Source organism: Hyla sarda, chromosome 7 (genome assembly GCF_029499605.1).
Source record: "Hyla sarda isolate aHylSar1 chromosome 7, aHylSar1.hap1, whole genome shotgun sequence".
Taxonomy (NCBI): Eukaryota; Metazoa; Chordata; class Amphibia; order Anura; family Hylidae; genus Hyla; species Hyla sarda.
In genome coordinates, this window is record NC_079195.1 from 33,383,264 (window position 1) to 33,399,105 (window position 15,842).

At 45.1% G+C, this 15,842-nt stretch overlaps 1 protein-coding gene and 1 long non-coding RNA gene across 9 annotated transcripts in view; one reads left to right on the plus strand and one right to left on the minus strand.

Moving 5' to 3' along the window:
- Positions 1-15,842, minus strand: part of KCNIP2 (potassium voltage-gated channel interacting protein 2) — a 530,818-nt gene that overhangs the window by 120,589 nt on the left and 394,387 nt on the right. The gene's annotated exons all lie outside the window — the stretch shown is intronic.
- The window catches only part of LOC130282426 (uncharacterized), a 36,393-nt gene continuing 30,005 nt past the window's right edge, over positions 9,455-15,842 (plus strand). For all 3 annotated transcript variants that reach the window (XR_008846376.1, XR_008846377.1, XR_008846378.1), the window contains exon 1: positions 9,455-9,606. This is a non-coding gene — a long non-coding RNA (uncharacterized LOC130282426). The remainder of the gene's footprint in view (positions 9,607-15,842) is intronic.

Below are 15,842 nucleotides of genomic sequence, written 5' to 3' on the forward strand. Positions count from 1 at the left end.
GACTGAGACTGAGCAGTAAATACAGAGCAATATCAAGGTGGAAAACTAAAAAATTATAAAAAATAAATAAAGGCAGTGGGTGGTTTATCATGATGGGGCAGTGAACTGGGAGGATTATAAAATTTTACAGATCATGACAGGTACTCTTTAAGTCAGTGTTTCCCAATCCTGTGCTGTCTGAGGTCATACAGATGAAGGCTAATACAGTGTTTCCCAACCAGGATGCCTCCAGCTGTTGCAAAACTACAACTCCCAGAATGCCCGGACAGCCTTTGGCTGTCAGGGCATTCTGGGAGTTGAAGTTTTGCAATAGCTGGAGGCACCCTGGTTGGAAAACATCAGGCTAATAATTACATCAACGATCACAGTTCTGTAAAGACACTGAACCAGCAGGGGGCGGCAAAGTCAAATCGTGTGTCGCCTATTCTACTTTATTTCTATACAATATTCTGCCTTGTCTACAATTACACGGACCCTGAATATAATAGCTATATATATTTTCTGAAATTTTCCCTTCATATTCCCCTGTTTCCAGGAATTATTCGCTTCTTGCTGCATATTCGGACAGGTAAGGTACCACGTGCCCAGATGCCATCTGCCGTGGCGGCGTGTGTGCAGCCTTTGGTGAATCCACCGGGGAGCCCACTTAATAAGGAGCCGGCTGCTGGAACACATTTCCAATGCATGTCCTTGAATAGTCTGGAGGGTCCCTAATGTGATAAAGGCTCAGCGCAATAAGCAAGTGGATGAACCCGAATCGCAAGCAAAAAAATAAATTCAGCGAAATTTCTCCGGCTGCTAAAAAAAAAAAAAGTAAGTGAACCCTACGGAATTCCCTGGCTTTCTGCAGTTTGATTGTTATCATTATAGACAAATAAAATATAAGTACACTAAGTTGTACGCTTTATTTCTATTGAGCACATTGGCCCCGATTTATCACAATCATGGTTACCGGTTACTATGGGAAAATCACTCCAGTTTTTGTTTCAAACAGATTGATACATTTGGGCCATTGAGTAAACATCCACAGTGTAGGGGGGAAAAAAGTGAGTGAGCCCCTTGGATTTACCTGAAATTCTACATTGAGTACTAATAAAATGCAATCTGAGAATATTTAAAGTAGAGTTGAGCAAGCCGAGCCCCCCAAATCCGGATTTAATCTAAATTTGTGGTGGGGTTCACGGCTGGCCAAGCTCCTTGGGAAAGGGGGGAGTATACATTATACAGCCATCTATATGACTGTATAATGTTTACAGTTAAGAGAGTGATATTTAGCATCTCGTCACTGGTCTAGGCCTCTTCTTGCGTAGCTCTGCCCCCTTGTGATGTCATAGTCAGAGGTGGGGCTAAACAAGAAGAGGCCCGGACCAGCGACCAAATGTTACGTATCACTCTCTTCACTGTATGCATTATACAGCCATATAGATGATTGTATAATGTATACCCCCCAGGAGTTAACTAGCACTGCTCAGCAGCCTTAAAGGAGTACTCCGGCGCACATTTTTTTCCTTTTATCCCGTCCGGGCTGCAAAATAAAAGAAAACACACTTTCTCTTACCTGCCAACGAGCCCCCGGAGCTCCGGTACAGAGCTTCAGCCTATCACCGGCCGCAGCGATGTCCCGCCTCGGCCGGTGATAGGCTGAAGCTCAGTGTGACGTGTCGGGCTAACAGGAAGTAAGAAGAATACAGCCCGGGGACCGAACACCTGTACAGGAGCTTCGGGGGCTCGTTGGCAGGTAAGAGAAAGTGTGTTTTCTTTTATTTTGCAGCCCGGACGGGATAAAAGGAAAAAAGTGCGCGCCGGACTACTCCTTTAATTTACTCCTTCCTTGCTTGGCCAGTGCTCAGGCCAGCAAGATGTTACAGTAAACCAGCAGATTCACCGGTTTACTGTGACAAAAGAGATAAGTTGTGCTGTGCAACTTTCACTGCCAAACCGAACACTTTCCGAAAGTTCGGTGAGCCGAACTTTTGGAAAGCTAGCTCTACTCTAATTTTAAGTCACAATCATAAGCAAACACAAATAACACACTAAAAAACTAAAAAGAAATAACACACAAACAGCTTCCCAGCCCCAACATATCATGCTGCAGCTCCGGAAGACGATCGCGATGGAGGATCGGTGTAGGACACCAGAGGCACCGCAGGAGCACTGAAGGTAAGTAGAGGTAAATTTTTTTATCAAATACAAAAGAACACGTGCATGCACTCACCGCTCAGCGGAGGTAGATGTGTCTCAGCAGCTGTCCATTACTGTCTGCCAGGTACATACTAAAATCACCTTATGGTGGATAACCCCTTTAAGTATAAATAGCTTTAATAGTCACCCCAGAGGCTGAACTCTAGCTGGAAATAAAATTGAAGTGAGGAGCAGTTCCAACTTCTGACCACTAGAGAGCAGACTCTGCACATAGATTGAACCAGATCTAAATCTGTACTCCAGGCAGTAGAGACCAAACTATAAATATTAACACTTTTTTTTAGAACGTAATGATATATATTTAGCTTCCATCTATTACTAATGGATATGACCCTCACTAACAAACAATACAGCAAGTGGTATGTGCTGCTGCATTGTATAATAAGCCGCTAATATTCACAGATGAAGTAAAGAATCCTGCAGCAAGCCAGCTGGTTATGGGTATCATTATATAAATCAATATGTTTCACTGTATATGTTGCATCATCAGTATTAAGATGGCGCCACTTGCCCTGCTGGCCCATGCATACTGGTTAGGCATACTGTATCTCTGCTAGTCGGTTGTATCAATTTGACCAATATTTACTAAGACTGGTATTTTTTATGCACGGCCAACAAAAAAGATATCTGGAGTGATTTGCACTAAAATTTTTTAAAGGCCCCGTAATAAATTTTGCACCAGTGGGGGGGGGGGGGGGGGTGTCTTAATTGAAGGGCGTGCATACTCCTCAAAGAACATGCCTGTGTGAGAAGCACACTCACTACCTGAAGAGCAAACTCACTACCCAAAAAGCATGCCTACTGCCTGAAGGACACGCTCACTCCCTTAACAGCACTCTTACTCCTTAAAGAGCACGTCCACTCCATGAACAGCACACTCACTACCTAAAGGGCACACTCACTCCATGAACAGCACACTCATTACCCAAAGAGCAAGTCCACTCCATGAACAGCTTACTCACTACCTAAAGAGCACGTCCACTCCATGAACAGCACACTCACTACCTAAAGAGCACGTCCACTCCATGAACAGCACACTCATTACCCAAAGAGCAAGTCCACTCCATGAACAGCACACTCACTACCTAAAGAGCACGTCCACTCCATTAACAGCACACTCACTACCTAAAGAGCACGTCTACTCCATGAACAGCACACTCACTACCTAAAGAGCACGTCCACTCCATGAACAGCACACTCATTACCCAAAGAGCAAGTCCACTCCATGAACAGCACACTCACTACCTAAAGAGCACGTCCACTCCATGAACAGCACACTCACTACCTAAAGAGCACGTCTACTCCATGAACAGCACACTCACTACCTAAAGAGCACGTCTACTCCATGAACAGCACACTCACTACCTAAAGAGCACGCCCACTCCATGAACAGCACACTCACTACCTAAAGAGCACGCCCACTCCATGAACAGCACACTCCCTACCTAAAGAGCATGCCCACTCCATGAACAGCACACTCACTACCTAAAGAGCACGTCCACTCCATGAATGGCACACTCACTACCTAAAGAGCACGCCCACTCCATGAACAGCACACTGACTACCTAAAGAGCACACCCACTCTGTGAACAGCACACTCACTACCAGAAGAGCTTGCCTACTCCATGAACAGCATACTCACTCCCTAAGAGCACACCCACTCCATGAACAGCACATTCCCTACCTAAAGAGCACACCCACTCCATGAATGGCACACTCACTACCTAAAGAGCACACTGACTACCTAAAGAGCACATTCACTCCATGAACAGCACACTCACTAACTTAGGAGCACACCCACTCCATGAACAGCACACTCACTCCCTACAAGCACACCCACTTCATGATCTGCACATTTACTACCTAAAGAGCACGCCCACTCCATGAACAACACACTCCCTACCTAAAGAGCACACTCAGTCCATGAACGGCACACTCACTACCTAAAGAGCACGCCCACTCCATGAACAGCACACTCACTACCTAAGGAGCATGCCCACTCACGCCCACTCCATGAACAGCACACTCACTATCTAAAGAGCACACTCAGTCCATGAACTTCACACTCACTACCTAAAGAGCACGCCCACTCCATGAACAGCACACTCACTACCTAAAGAGCATGCCCACTACATAAAGAGCACGCCCACTACTTGAAGAGCACACTCACTCCATGAAAAGCCCTCAGCACTTTTCAAAACTGAACTGGTGCCCAGAAAAGTTGCATTTGGTATAATTTGCTGTGTGACATAATTTCCATCTATTTTTAAAGGCATATCTGAATAATAAATGTGGGCAGATATATTTCAATTTCTCACAGTGAATAACAACAGGATTCTTTACATCCAAAGCAGAAAACCCTGTACAGACCCAACACTTCTCACAGCTGGGGATTTGCTCCAATTGCACCCAGTCTAGTCTTCCGTGAGCTATATTAGCGCATATGTTCTTACAGGGAACCAAACCGAGGTGTCGTAAAAAGCCAAATTAACCTCATTGCACCCGTAATAAAATATCGCTCACACATCAATCTTTCTGTTTCAGCCGCACCCTGCTGGTGGCTGGCACTCGAAGGGTTAACTATCATCCCTGGCGCAGGAATGTCATACGCCGTTGCTATGAGAACCGGGGTGGGGGGGGGGGTGGGGGGGATGATATTGCTGTCTCGCTATCTGACCTTCGCATGTCATCGCTGAACGCCATTCCCTGGCAAAGACTGATCACTAAAGGACAGGGGAGCGACGGAAGGGGCCAGCTATGGGGCAGGGCAGGTCTGGGCACAGGTTTTGGAAGCGGCAGCACTGGATACATAACATGTGTACGGTGTCACAGATGAAAAATGGCTGCCGGATTGGTTATATAGTCTTGTAATGGTTGAGTATCTAGTGTAGTGGTCTCAAACTGTGGCCCTCCAGATGTTGCAAAACTTCAACTCCCAGCATGCCCGGACAGCCAACGGCTGTCCGGGCATGCTGGGAGTTGAAGTTTTGCAACATCTGGAGGGCCACAGTTTGAGACCGCTGATCGAGTGCATTGCATTGCCATTGGCATCTAAACACTATATGAAAAGCAAACTTTTTTGCTGACACTGCAAAACTTTTTGTTGACTATTTTGGGAGGTAAAAAAATTTAATAAAAAAAAATAAAAAAGGAGACATAGAGGGGAATTCATTAAGCTATTTAGATCGTTATTTTTTTAAATCTAAAATTGTCTAAAAAAAAAAAAAGTCCCAGTCACTTCCCCTGCGCCTTTTTATGCGACTTTTGCTATAGATCATATCTGAAAGTGAACTACATTTTGCATTGCTTTAGGGTACGTTCAGACGAGCGAATTTACAGCGTATTTTACGCTGCAGATCCACCACTGAAGCACCTCTGTATGCTGCCTTTACATGTGCCTGCTCGGAGAAGAAATACGCCGCTACGTGCAGAGACACTGAAGCGATGTGCGAGTCGCCGCGCCTGTGCAGTGTACTCGCACACATCACGGCCGCTCCCCCTGCTCGATGAGCTAGGCCGAGAGCTGCCGAGATGTGCGAGTATACTGCGCATGCGCGTGGTGACCCGCACATTGCAGTGTGTCTGCTCGCAACGCCGTATTGCCGGCCGCTCCGAGCAGGCACATGTAAAGGCAGCATATAGAGGTCCTTCAGCGGCGGATCCGCAGCGAAATCCACTGTGAAAATCCGCTTGTCTGAAAGGCACTGATTCATTATCTGAGACTTTTCTCTGAAAGTCTCAAAAAAGTCTCACAAAAGTCCCAGCACCACGATTTATACAGAAACTCACACCATGTCACTTCAGCCCTGGAAAGCAGTCTGAACGGGTAGCATGGGCGTAGGAGCCGGTTAATTCATCAAGTGGCGGGCGACCTTTGGTGAATTTGGAGCAGGAAGGTATATTCTTAGGTGACTTTTCACATCTATAATCGCACATATACTAGTAAAATATTGTTGAAAGCCCCCTCATAATCCAAAAGTTTATGACACGGTTTGTGGTGGACTTTAAATTAAATTAAATACGTCTATACGTTGAGGGCAACTGAATGTCCCACCCAATCGGTTCCATTCCTGAAGATGTTTTAGGTTTAACAATATGGCATCATAAGTATTGAGAACAATGGCAGTGGTAGGCTGATCGAGGGCCCTATGCTGCCCCCATATATAAGGGGGGCATATAACTGTATTATATGGTGGCCTAGAACTTTATATCGGGGCAGCATGGGGGCCTACAATTATATATTGGGGCAACATAGAAGCCAACTATATATTGGTGCAGTATAGGGGCCTACAACTATATATGGGGACAATATAGGGGCCTACAACTATATATGGGGCAATATAGGGGCCTACAACTATATATGGGGTTAATATAGGGGCCTACAACTATATATAGGGACAATATAGGGGCCTACAACTATATATGGGGTCAATATAGGGGCCTACAACTATATATAAGTGCAGTATAGGGGCCTACAACTATATATGGGGCAATATATGGGCCTACAACTATATATGGGGTCAATATAGGGGCCTACAACTACATATAAGTGCAGTATAGGGGCCTACAACTATATATGGGGGCAATATAGGGTTCTAAAACCATGTAGGAGGGTAAAATAGGGGCCTACAACTATATGGGGCAGTACAGAGTCCTACAATTATATATGGGGGGGGGGGAGGGTACAACTATATATGGGGGCAGTATAGGGGCCTACAGCTATATACAGGTTCAGTATGTGGGCCTACAACCACATGGGGTCAGTATAGGGGCCTACAAATATACATGGAGCAGTATAGGGGCCTACAACTACACTGTTCAAAAAAAAATAAAGGGAACACTTAAACAACAATGTAACTCCAAGTCAATGACACTTCTGTGAAATCCCACTGTCCACTCAGGAAGAACACTGATTGACAATCAATTTCACATTCTGGTGTGCAAATGGAACAGACAACAGGTGGAAATTATAGGTAATTGGAAAGAAATCCCCAATAAAGGAGTGGTTCTGCAGGTGGTGACCACAGACCACTTCTCAGTTCCTATGCTTCCCGACTGATGTTTTAATCACTTTTGAATGCTGGCGGTGCTTTCACTCTAGTGGTAGCATGAGATGGGGCAGTATAGGGTACTTTAACTATATATAAGGGCAGTATAGGGGCCTACAACTATATATGGGGGGTAGTATAGGGTACTACAATTATATATGGGGACAGTATAGGGTACTATAACTTTATATTGGGGCAGTATAGGGGGCTACAGCTATATATGAGGGCAGCATAGGGACCTACAACTATATATGGGGGCAGAATATGGACCATCAACTATATATAGGGGCCAACAAGTATATATCAGGGCAATCTGGAAGCTACAACTATATATCGAGGCAATATAGGGGCCTACAATTATGTATGGGGGCAGTATAGAGCACTACAACTATATATGGAGGCGGTATAGGGTACTATAATGATATATAAGGGCAGTATAGGGGCCTACAACTATATATGATAGCAGTGTAGGGACCTACAACTATATATGGGGGCATGCTGGGAGTTGTGGTTTTGCAACAGCTTTTCTCCAGTTTGCTGAATGTAAGATCTGCCTTGTACTTCCCTGCGTGGCTCCAGCTTTCATCCCTTTGTTTTCCAATTTGCCCACATGTGGTTGGAGCCGCTTATTTTGCCAGTGTAAACAAACAGGGATTTCGCTTGTTTTTCCTGAGATAAACAGTTGGCGGACAGAAAAAATTATCCTGGAGTCTGAATGTGCCGCGGAAAAATAAAGGAGATTAGTCTGCGGTGACTCTGGGGGGTAGGTGGCTGCATAGTGGTCCACATGTCATCTGCCTCATTACAAAGCTGGCTTGACTGTATGGGAGCATGCTGATTCTTAGTAAAGTACTTCGCTGTCATGGACTAGAAATATTGCTTTTTACAGAGCTGCAGTGTGTTACATTGTATCAGCGTAGATATTAGTCTGGAGTTCAGCGCAGTAGAGGGATTTGTGCTGCTGTTTTAACAACAAAAACACAGAAGATGCAAAAAATTGCATTACAGTGTCATGAAGTGTTCAAGTAACAATACTGCACAGTGCCTACTGTATTTTTCGCCGTATAAGACGCACTTTTTCTTCCCCAAAACTGGGGGGGGAAAAGTCGGTGCGTCTTATATGGCGAATACACCCCTATCGCGGCGGTCCCTGCGGCCATCAACGGCCGGGACATACAGGACATCACCGACTAATACAGGACATCACCGATCGCGGTGATGCCCTGTATTAACCCTTCAGACGCGGCGATCAAAGCTGACCACCGCGTCTGAAGGGAAAGTGACACTAACCCGGCTGTTCAGTCGGGCTGTTCGGGACCGCCGCAATTTCACCGCGGCGGTCCCGAACAGCCCGACTGAATAGCCGGGTTAGTGCTTACAGGACACTGGGAGGGACCTTACCTGCCTCCTCGGTGTCTTCTCCGTTCATGGATCCCCTGTATGGCCGGCGCTCTCCTTCCTCGTCATCACGTCGTCGCGTACGTGCGTCGGCGTGCGTCACGACGTGATGGCGGCGACGGAGAGCGAGGATACCCGCCCGGCAGCAGAGACGTTCCGGAGCGACGGGGACGCGGTGACAGCGATGGAGCGACATCCAGGGCAGCGGTGACGGGTCCGGAGCGGCGGGGACACGTGAGTATTACCTCCTCTTGCAGTGGTCTTCAATCTGCGGACCTTCAGATATTGCAAAACTACAACTCCCAGCATGCTGGGAGTTGTAGTTTTGCAACATCTGGAGGTCCGCAGGTTGAAGACCACTATTGGGTTCAAAATCTTTATTTTTTTAGATTTTGCCCCTAAAAATTGGGTGCGTCTTATACGCCGGTGCGTCCTATAGGGCGAAAAATACGATATATTACAATGCCACATAACACAGTAAATATATATTTTGAATGCCATACAGTGTCCAGATAACAGATGTGTGTTGTGTATAAGGGGCCTAGTGAAAAAAGTTTGCGGGTCCCATAGGAGGGAGAAAAATCAAGAATAACTATGCCATTATATAATACTAATATAGAATAGCAAAAGACAAGTGTATGTAGGTACAAATAACCATGTCATACAGCACCCACATAATAGTGCCATGCAAGAGACACAGAGCAGTACTACAGATGAGTGAGCCAAGCCTGGCGTACCCGGTCTCACTGAGAACTTCAGTAAAATGAGGTTTGCTGAACATGTGAACTTTCCTAGGATCAGCTCACGTGAGCCTGACAACAGCGCTATTACAGGAGAAGGGATGAGAAGCTGTTTTGGCGCCTAAATGCAGGATATGATGAGTAAGTACTGAGAATATTGAGATGACGTCTGGGTAGCCCAGCATACCTTACAGCTCAGCAAGGTCACATGACCACAGGTAAGCCAATCGTTGCTTGCATATAGCTCCCTGGCCAATCCGGAGGCAGCATTGAACAGTTGGTTGACCTGTGTTTTATTTAAAAAAAATCCCCATTTCTAGTATTAGGATTGAATGTGGAATACGCCTTTTACACCAAGTTATCTGTTTAACAAAATGAAGAGCATTTTTAGCTGGGGAAATTAAATCTCCTTTGCCTGATGCTACCACCACCCCTGCTGTACGCTGAGTACTACAACACCCACCAATCACCTGCCCCCCTGCTGTCCGCTAGTTACTACAGCTCCCACCAATCCGCCACCCCTGCTGTACGCTGAGTACTACAACACCCACCAATCACCTGCCCCCTGCTGTCCGCTAGTTACTACAACTCCCACCAATCCGCCACCCCTGCTGTACGCTGAGTACTACAACACCCACCAATCACCTGCCCCCTGCTGTCCGCTGGTTACTACAGCTCCCACCAATCCGCCACCCCTGCTGTACGCTGAGTACTGCCACACCCACCAATCACCTGCCCCCTGCTGTCCGCTAGTTACTACAACTCCCACCAATCCGCCACCCCTGCTGTACACCGAGTACTACAACACCCACCAATCACCTGCCCCCTGCTGTCCGCTAGTTACTACAACTCCCACCAATCCGCCACCCCTGCTGTACGCTGAGTACTACAACACCCCACCAATCCGCCACCCCCTGATGTCCGCTAGCTACTACAACCCCTACCAGTCTACCACTGCCTGCTGTTCTGTCCGCTGGCTAGTACAACTCCCACCAGTCCAGCACTATCTGAAGTCTGCTGGCTACAAAAACTACATAAGAACTATAGTTCTATGTAGATACATGGAGCAGCATCACAAGGCCTAGCTACAGCTATCACCAGTCCACCACTGCCTGTGGACCGCTGGCTACTACAACATAGGGACACCAATCCTGTTGCAACTTTATGGAAACTTCTTGAAATTTCTTGGAACAAGTCGAAGGCTGTCCGGGCATGCTGGGAGTTGTAGTTTTTCAACAGCTGGAGTCATGCTGTTTGAAAAAACCCTACCCTACATAGTATAGACCCTGGAGAATCAATCAATTTTATTGAAATGGGATCCTACAAAATACCGCCATATAGTTAATACAAATTTGTAAATAATACCACAAACGTGGTCTTCAATGTGCCTGAGATTCCTCCTAGAAAGTCCCTTAGGAAGCAGGACCCCATTTGACCTATTCCAGTCACAACCTACAAGAACATACAGAAGAGAAGCATTTTCTCTACATCCACATGGGGGTGGATTGTATTGTACTAAATGGGAATCACTTGGAGACCTGTAATGAGATGTAAAGTTTTTCATGTTGTCAATTTCATGATATCCAAGTATTAAAGTAATATACCGTATTTTTCGCGTATAAGACGCACTTTTTCTTGTTTTGGGGGGGGGGGAAAGTTGGTGCGCCTTACATGGCAAATACCTGTCCTATCGCGGCAGTCCCTGCGGCCATCAACGGCCGGTACCCGCGGCTAATACAGGACATCACCGATCACCGGTGATGCCCTGTATTAACCCTTCAGACGCGGCGATCAAAGCTGACCGCCGTGTCTGAAGCGAAAATAACACTAACCCGGCTGTTCAGTCAGGCTGTTCAGGACCGAAAAGCTTACAGGACACCGGGAGGGACCTTACCTGCCTCCTCGGTGTCTGCTCCGTGCCAGGATCCCCTGCATGGGCGGCGCTCTCCTTCGTCATCATCACGTTGTCACGCATGTTCGTCGACGTGCGTAGCAACGTGATGGCGGTGACGGAGAGCGAGGATACCCGGCAGCGGAGACGTTCCAGAGCGACGGGGACACTGCGACAGCGATGGAGGGCGACATCCAGGGCAGCGGTGACGGGTCCAGAGCGGCGGGCACACGTGAGTACTACCTCCTATACCAATGGCTGTCCGGGTATGCTGGGAGTTGTAGTTTTGCAACATCTGAAGGTCCGCAGGTTGAAGATCACTGTCCTATACTTTACATTGTATTTGGTTCAGAATCTTTATTTTCTAGATTTTTATCCTATAAAATTAGGTGCGTCTTATCGGTAAGCCCTGGGGATATATACGGAAGGTAAGACGTGGCTGCCATACCTCACTCGTAGTGAACAGTGACTATACCGCCATCATTGGAGGCTTGTCGCCCTGTGATGTTTTATAGACTCGTATAATGTATGCAGCACATGAACCTGCGCTATTGACATCTAATTACATGCAACAATGGCGGGTAATGACCAGGAAGGCAATTTCACTCAAGACGATTGTTCACAGTCCCCTAACTAACCAATGACATTCGCGCAGACATAAATCTCCTCTATCACGGGTGTCTATCGGAGCAGAAACACCTGCCGCAGCCCTAAGTCCGTGACCCACGACTAAAGCGGCAAAAATGCTGCGGTTAACTATAAAATGGGTGAGGAGGGTCAAGTGTTTCCAAGACAAGACAAGGCCATGATTGATGATTGGAGGGAAAGAATATCCAGATCATTTCATGGGCCTCCGGTGCTTCTGTGATGGTGGATTTCCACTTTGAGAAGACCTGAAGATTAACCTTTTGGCTGGATGAAGGTTCTGAGATACTTAGTAATGACTCTCTGGTCAGGGAGGGGGTCAGGAGTAAGTTCTTTCTGTTGGGTTATACCGATGGTCACGGTCAGGCTATGTTCACACGGTCGGAATGTACATGTAAACTAAAACAGATAAAAGGGGATACAGCCCTCCATGGTGTATTCAAAGATAGCCTGTGAGGTATATAGAGTAAAAATTACACCAACAAAGTAAGAGACAAAATGATAGCCGGCACTCACCTGTCTTCTTAAATATCTTCTTTTATTGTACTCACATATAAAATGGGTAGGGAACAGACGCAGGGGGGTTACATGGGCTACAAAGCTCCGTTTCGTGCAGCAGGTGCATGAAACGGAGCTTTGTAGCCCATGTAACCCCCCTGCATCTGTTCCCTACCCATTTTATATGTGAGTACAATAAAAGAAGATATTAAAGAAGACTGGTGAGTGCCGGCTATCATTTCGTCTCTTACTTTGTTGGATATATATGAACGCCTTTTACTAGCCAGAGCACCACTGTCATCAGTGCGAGCGTTGCCCAGAGAGACTGCACTTAATCCTCGCACACACAGTGCCGTATGCATATCTACCATATAAAAATTACACCGCTCACATATAGTAGTTGTGTATCCCCCCATACACAACAATGGTGGGCGCATGAAGCGGTGGTGTCCGCAGCCGACCCGTCAAACGTGGAGATCAAAAGGCTTGCTTGAAGGAGGAAGACCGGTCTGAATGTGGCGCTGGACACAGGCGATCAAACAATTAGATAAAAGCAATGGTCGTTTATTTTCCCCTCATGCAACGCGTTTCACTGCATCAGCAGCTTCGTCAGGCAGTGAAACGCGTTGCATGATGGGGAAAATAAACTACCATTGCTTTTATCTACTTGTGTGATCGCCTGTGTCCAGCGCCACATTCAGACCGGTCTTCCTCCTTCAAGCAAGCCTTTTGATCGGAATGTACATGTGGAATTCCGCATGGACGTTCCACTGCAGCAGAGTCCCACTGACTTTAATGGGATTCCGCTGCGCTGAATTTCCACAACAGATGTTTCTGCCTTGGAAAAACCCGATTCCAGCGTCCGCAGAAAGAAAAGACTTGTCTATTCTTTCTGAGGATTTCCTGAGGAAATGCATTGCCGTCTATAAGAGGACGCATAAGAGTCCTAGCGCCCGCCGGTTGGGTGGAATGTCCGCCCGTGCAACATTCTGCACATTTTCGTCAGATTGCGAAGCCCACTGAGTGAAATTTTCAGACATGGTCTTCTAAAAAGGATGGTTCTGTCACTGAAGATAGGCAGTGTAGATAGCTTATGATGAAACTTTATTTGTCATAAGAAATGGTCAGGATCAGTGGTCTCAAACAGCCAACGACTGTCCGGGCATGCTGGGAGCTGAAGTTTTTCAATATCTGGAGGGCCACAGTTTGAGTGATCTGATTGGTTGTCTTGGTCAACTTTTCCTCTGCACAGGTTTTGATAAATCTCCCCCAAAATGTTACTGATGCCCCATTTTTTATGTGACTTTTGTAGGTACGAACAAAGGAGCAAACAGCCTTACCTAAGCAACTTTTAGTTTTCACTTTGCAGTGGTCACGAATTTAAGAAAAAAGTCGCAAACCTCTCCAGAAAGTCGCAAACCTAAGCCCAGTGAGACCTAGCTTACAAAAACTCCCTTTGGAGAGCACTTTTTAAAAAGTTGCACATAAAGTTGCAGAGGAGACGAGAAATCATACAAAATGTTGTTCTGAAATGATTCTTTTTTTGCTTACCTGCGCCAAATTTATTAAAAAAAAAAAACTTAAAGGGGTTATCCAGGAAAAAAAAAAATTTTTACATATCAACTGGCTCCAGAAAGTTAAACAGATTTGTAAATTACTTCTATTAAAAATATCGTAATCCTTTCAATACTTATGAACTTCTGAAGTTGAGTTGTCCTTTTCTGTCTAAGTGCTCTCTGATGACATGTGTCTCGGGAACTGCCCAGTTTAGAAGAAAATCCCCATAGCAAACCTCTTCTAAACTGGGCGGTTCCCGAGACACGTGTTGTCAGAGAGCACTTAGACAGAAAAGAACAACTCAACTTCAGAAGCTCATAAGTACTGAAAGGATTAAGATTTTTTAATAGAAGTAATTTACAAATCTGTTTAACTTTCTGGTGCCAGTTGAGATATGTATATATATATATATATATATATATATATATATATATATATATATATAGCAACAGGAGAATACAGCAGCACACTGCTAGCACAAAGATATAGATGAAACATGAGTATATAGATATCTATATACTCATGTTTCATCAATATCTTTGTGCTAGCAGTGTGCTGCTGTATTCTCCTGTTGCTGTATATTTAGCCCAGCAGCTTGCACCTGCAAGCCAGGTTTTTACAATAGTTTGGATCAATAGTGCTGGCCAACTTATCCTTTGGTTTTATATATGTATATATATATATATATATATATAAATTCCTGGATAACCCCTTTATTATTTTATTCTTTTATTTGCCTTAGTTTTGTTTATGTGCGACACATTTATGTGTCGCACATAAACGAAACTAAGGCAAAAAATAAATAAATAAATAATTACTTAAAAACTCACTTACCAAAGACGACAATGATAAATGTTCCCCTATATCTATACTGGTGTACTTAGGTGCCTTTTAAGAAGTTCCGTTCTCCTTCTTCCATCCCTTTCATACAGACACTGCAGTAAGGAGGGCGCTGCGCACTCTGCGGGGGTGAAAGGTTACTCTAAACTAATAGGGTTTTCATCTCTGCAGCCATTTGAATGAGATGTAATGGACTGGAAGTTCTACTTAATGGCCCAGAACGTCTGAATTTCCCTGATCACCTAAAGTGGAGCCGTCTAGGAGGGAAATGGGTTGAGGAAATGTAAAAAAAAAAAAAAAAAAAAAAAAAAAAAAAAGGACATTTAAAAAAAAAAAAAAATTTTTTTTTTGCAAAAAGCCATTTAGCTGTCGACCTCTTTGACCTGGGTCACATGATAGCAAGTAATGGCGGAAAGAATATGGCCCCTGTCGCTTATGACTAGCAATGAGTTCTTTGTGACTTATGGGGTTGCCCTGCTTGTAAAAGCCTTTTCCTATTGCGGCCCCCCCCTAGGGTGTACATGTTAAAGGAGTTATTTAGGAAAAAACTTTTTTTTAAATATATTAACTGGCTCCAGAAAGTTAAACAGATTTGTAAATGACTTCTATTAAAAAAATCTTAATCCTTTCAGTACTTATGAGCTGCTGAAGTTGAGTTGTTCTTTTCTGTCTAAGTGCTCTCTGATGACACCTGTCCAGAGTAGAAGCAAATCCCCATAGCAAACCTCTTCTACTCTGTGCAGTTCCTGAGACAAGCAGAGATGTCAGCAGAGAGCACTGTTACCAGACAGAAAAGAACAACTCGACTTCAGCAGCTGATAATTATTGGAAGGATTAAGATTTTTTTTTTTTATAGAAGTAATTTACAAATCTGTTTAACTTTCTGGAGCCAGTTGTTTTTTTTTTTCCTGGAATGCCCCTTTAAATTATCTTCCCTCCCTGCAGAGGTGCCTAATAAGAATTACATGGAGCCTGTTGGGTTTACATTGATTGAAATAGATGCTATTAGTCCTCCGGAGCAGA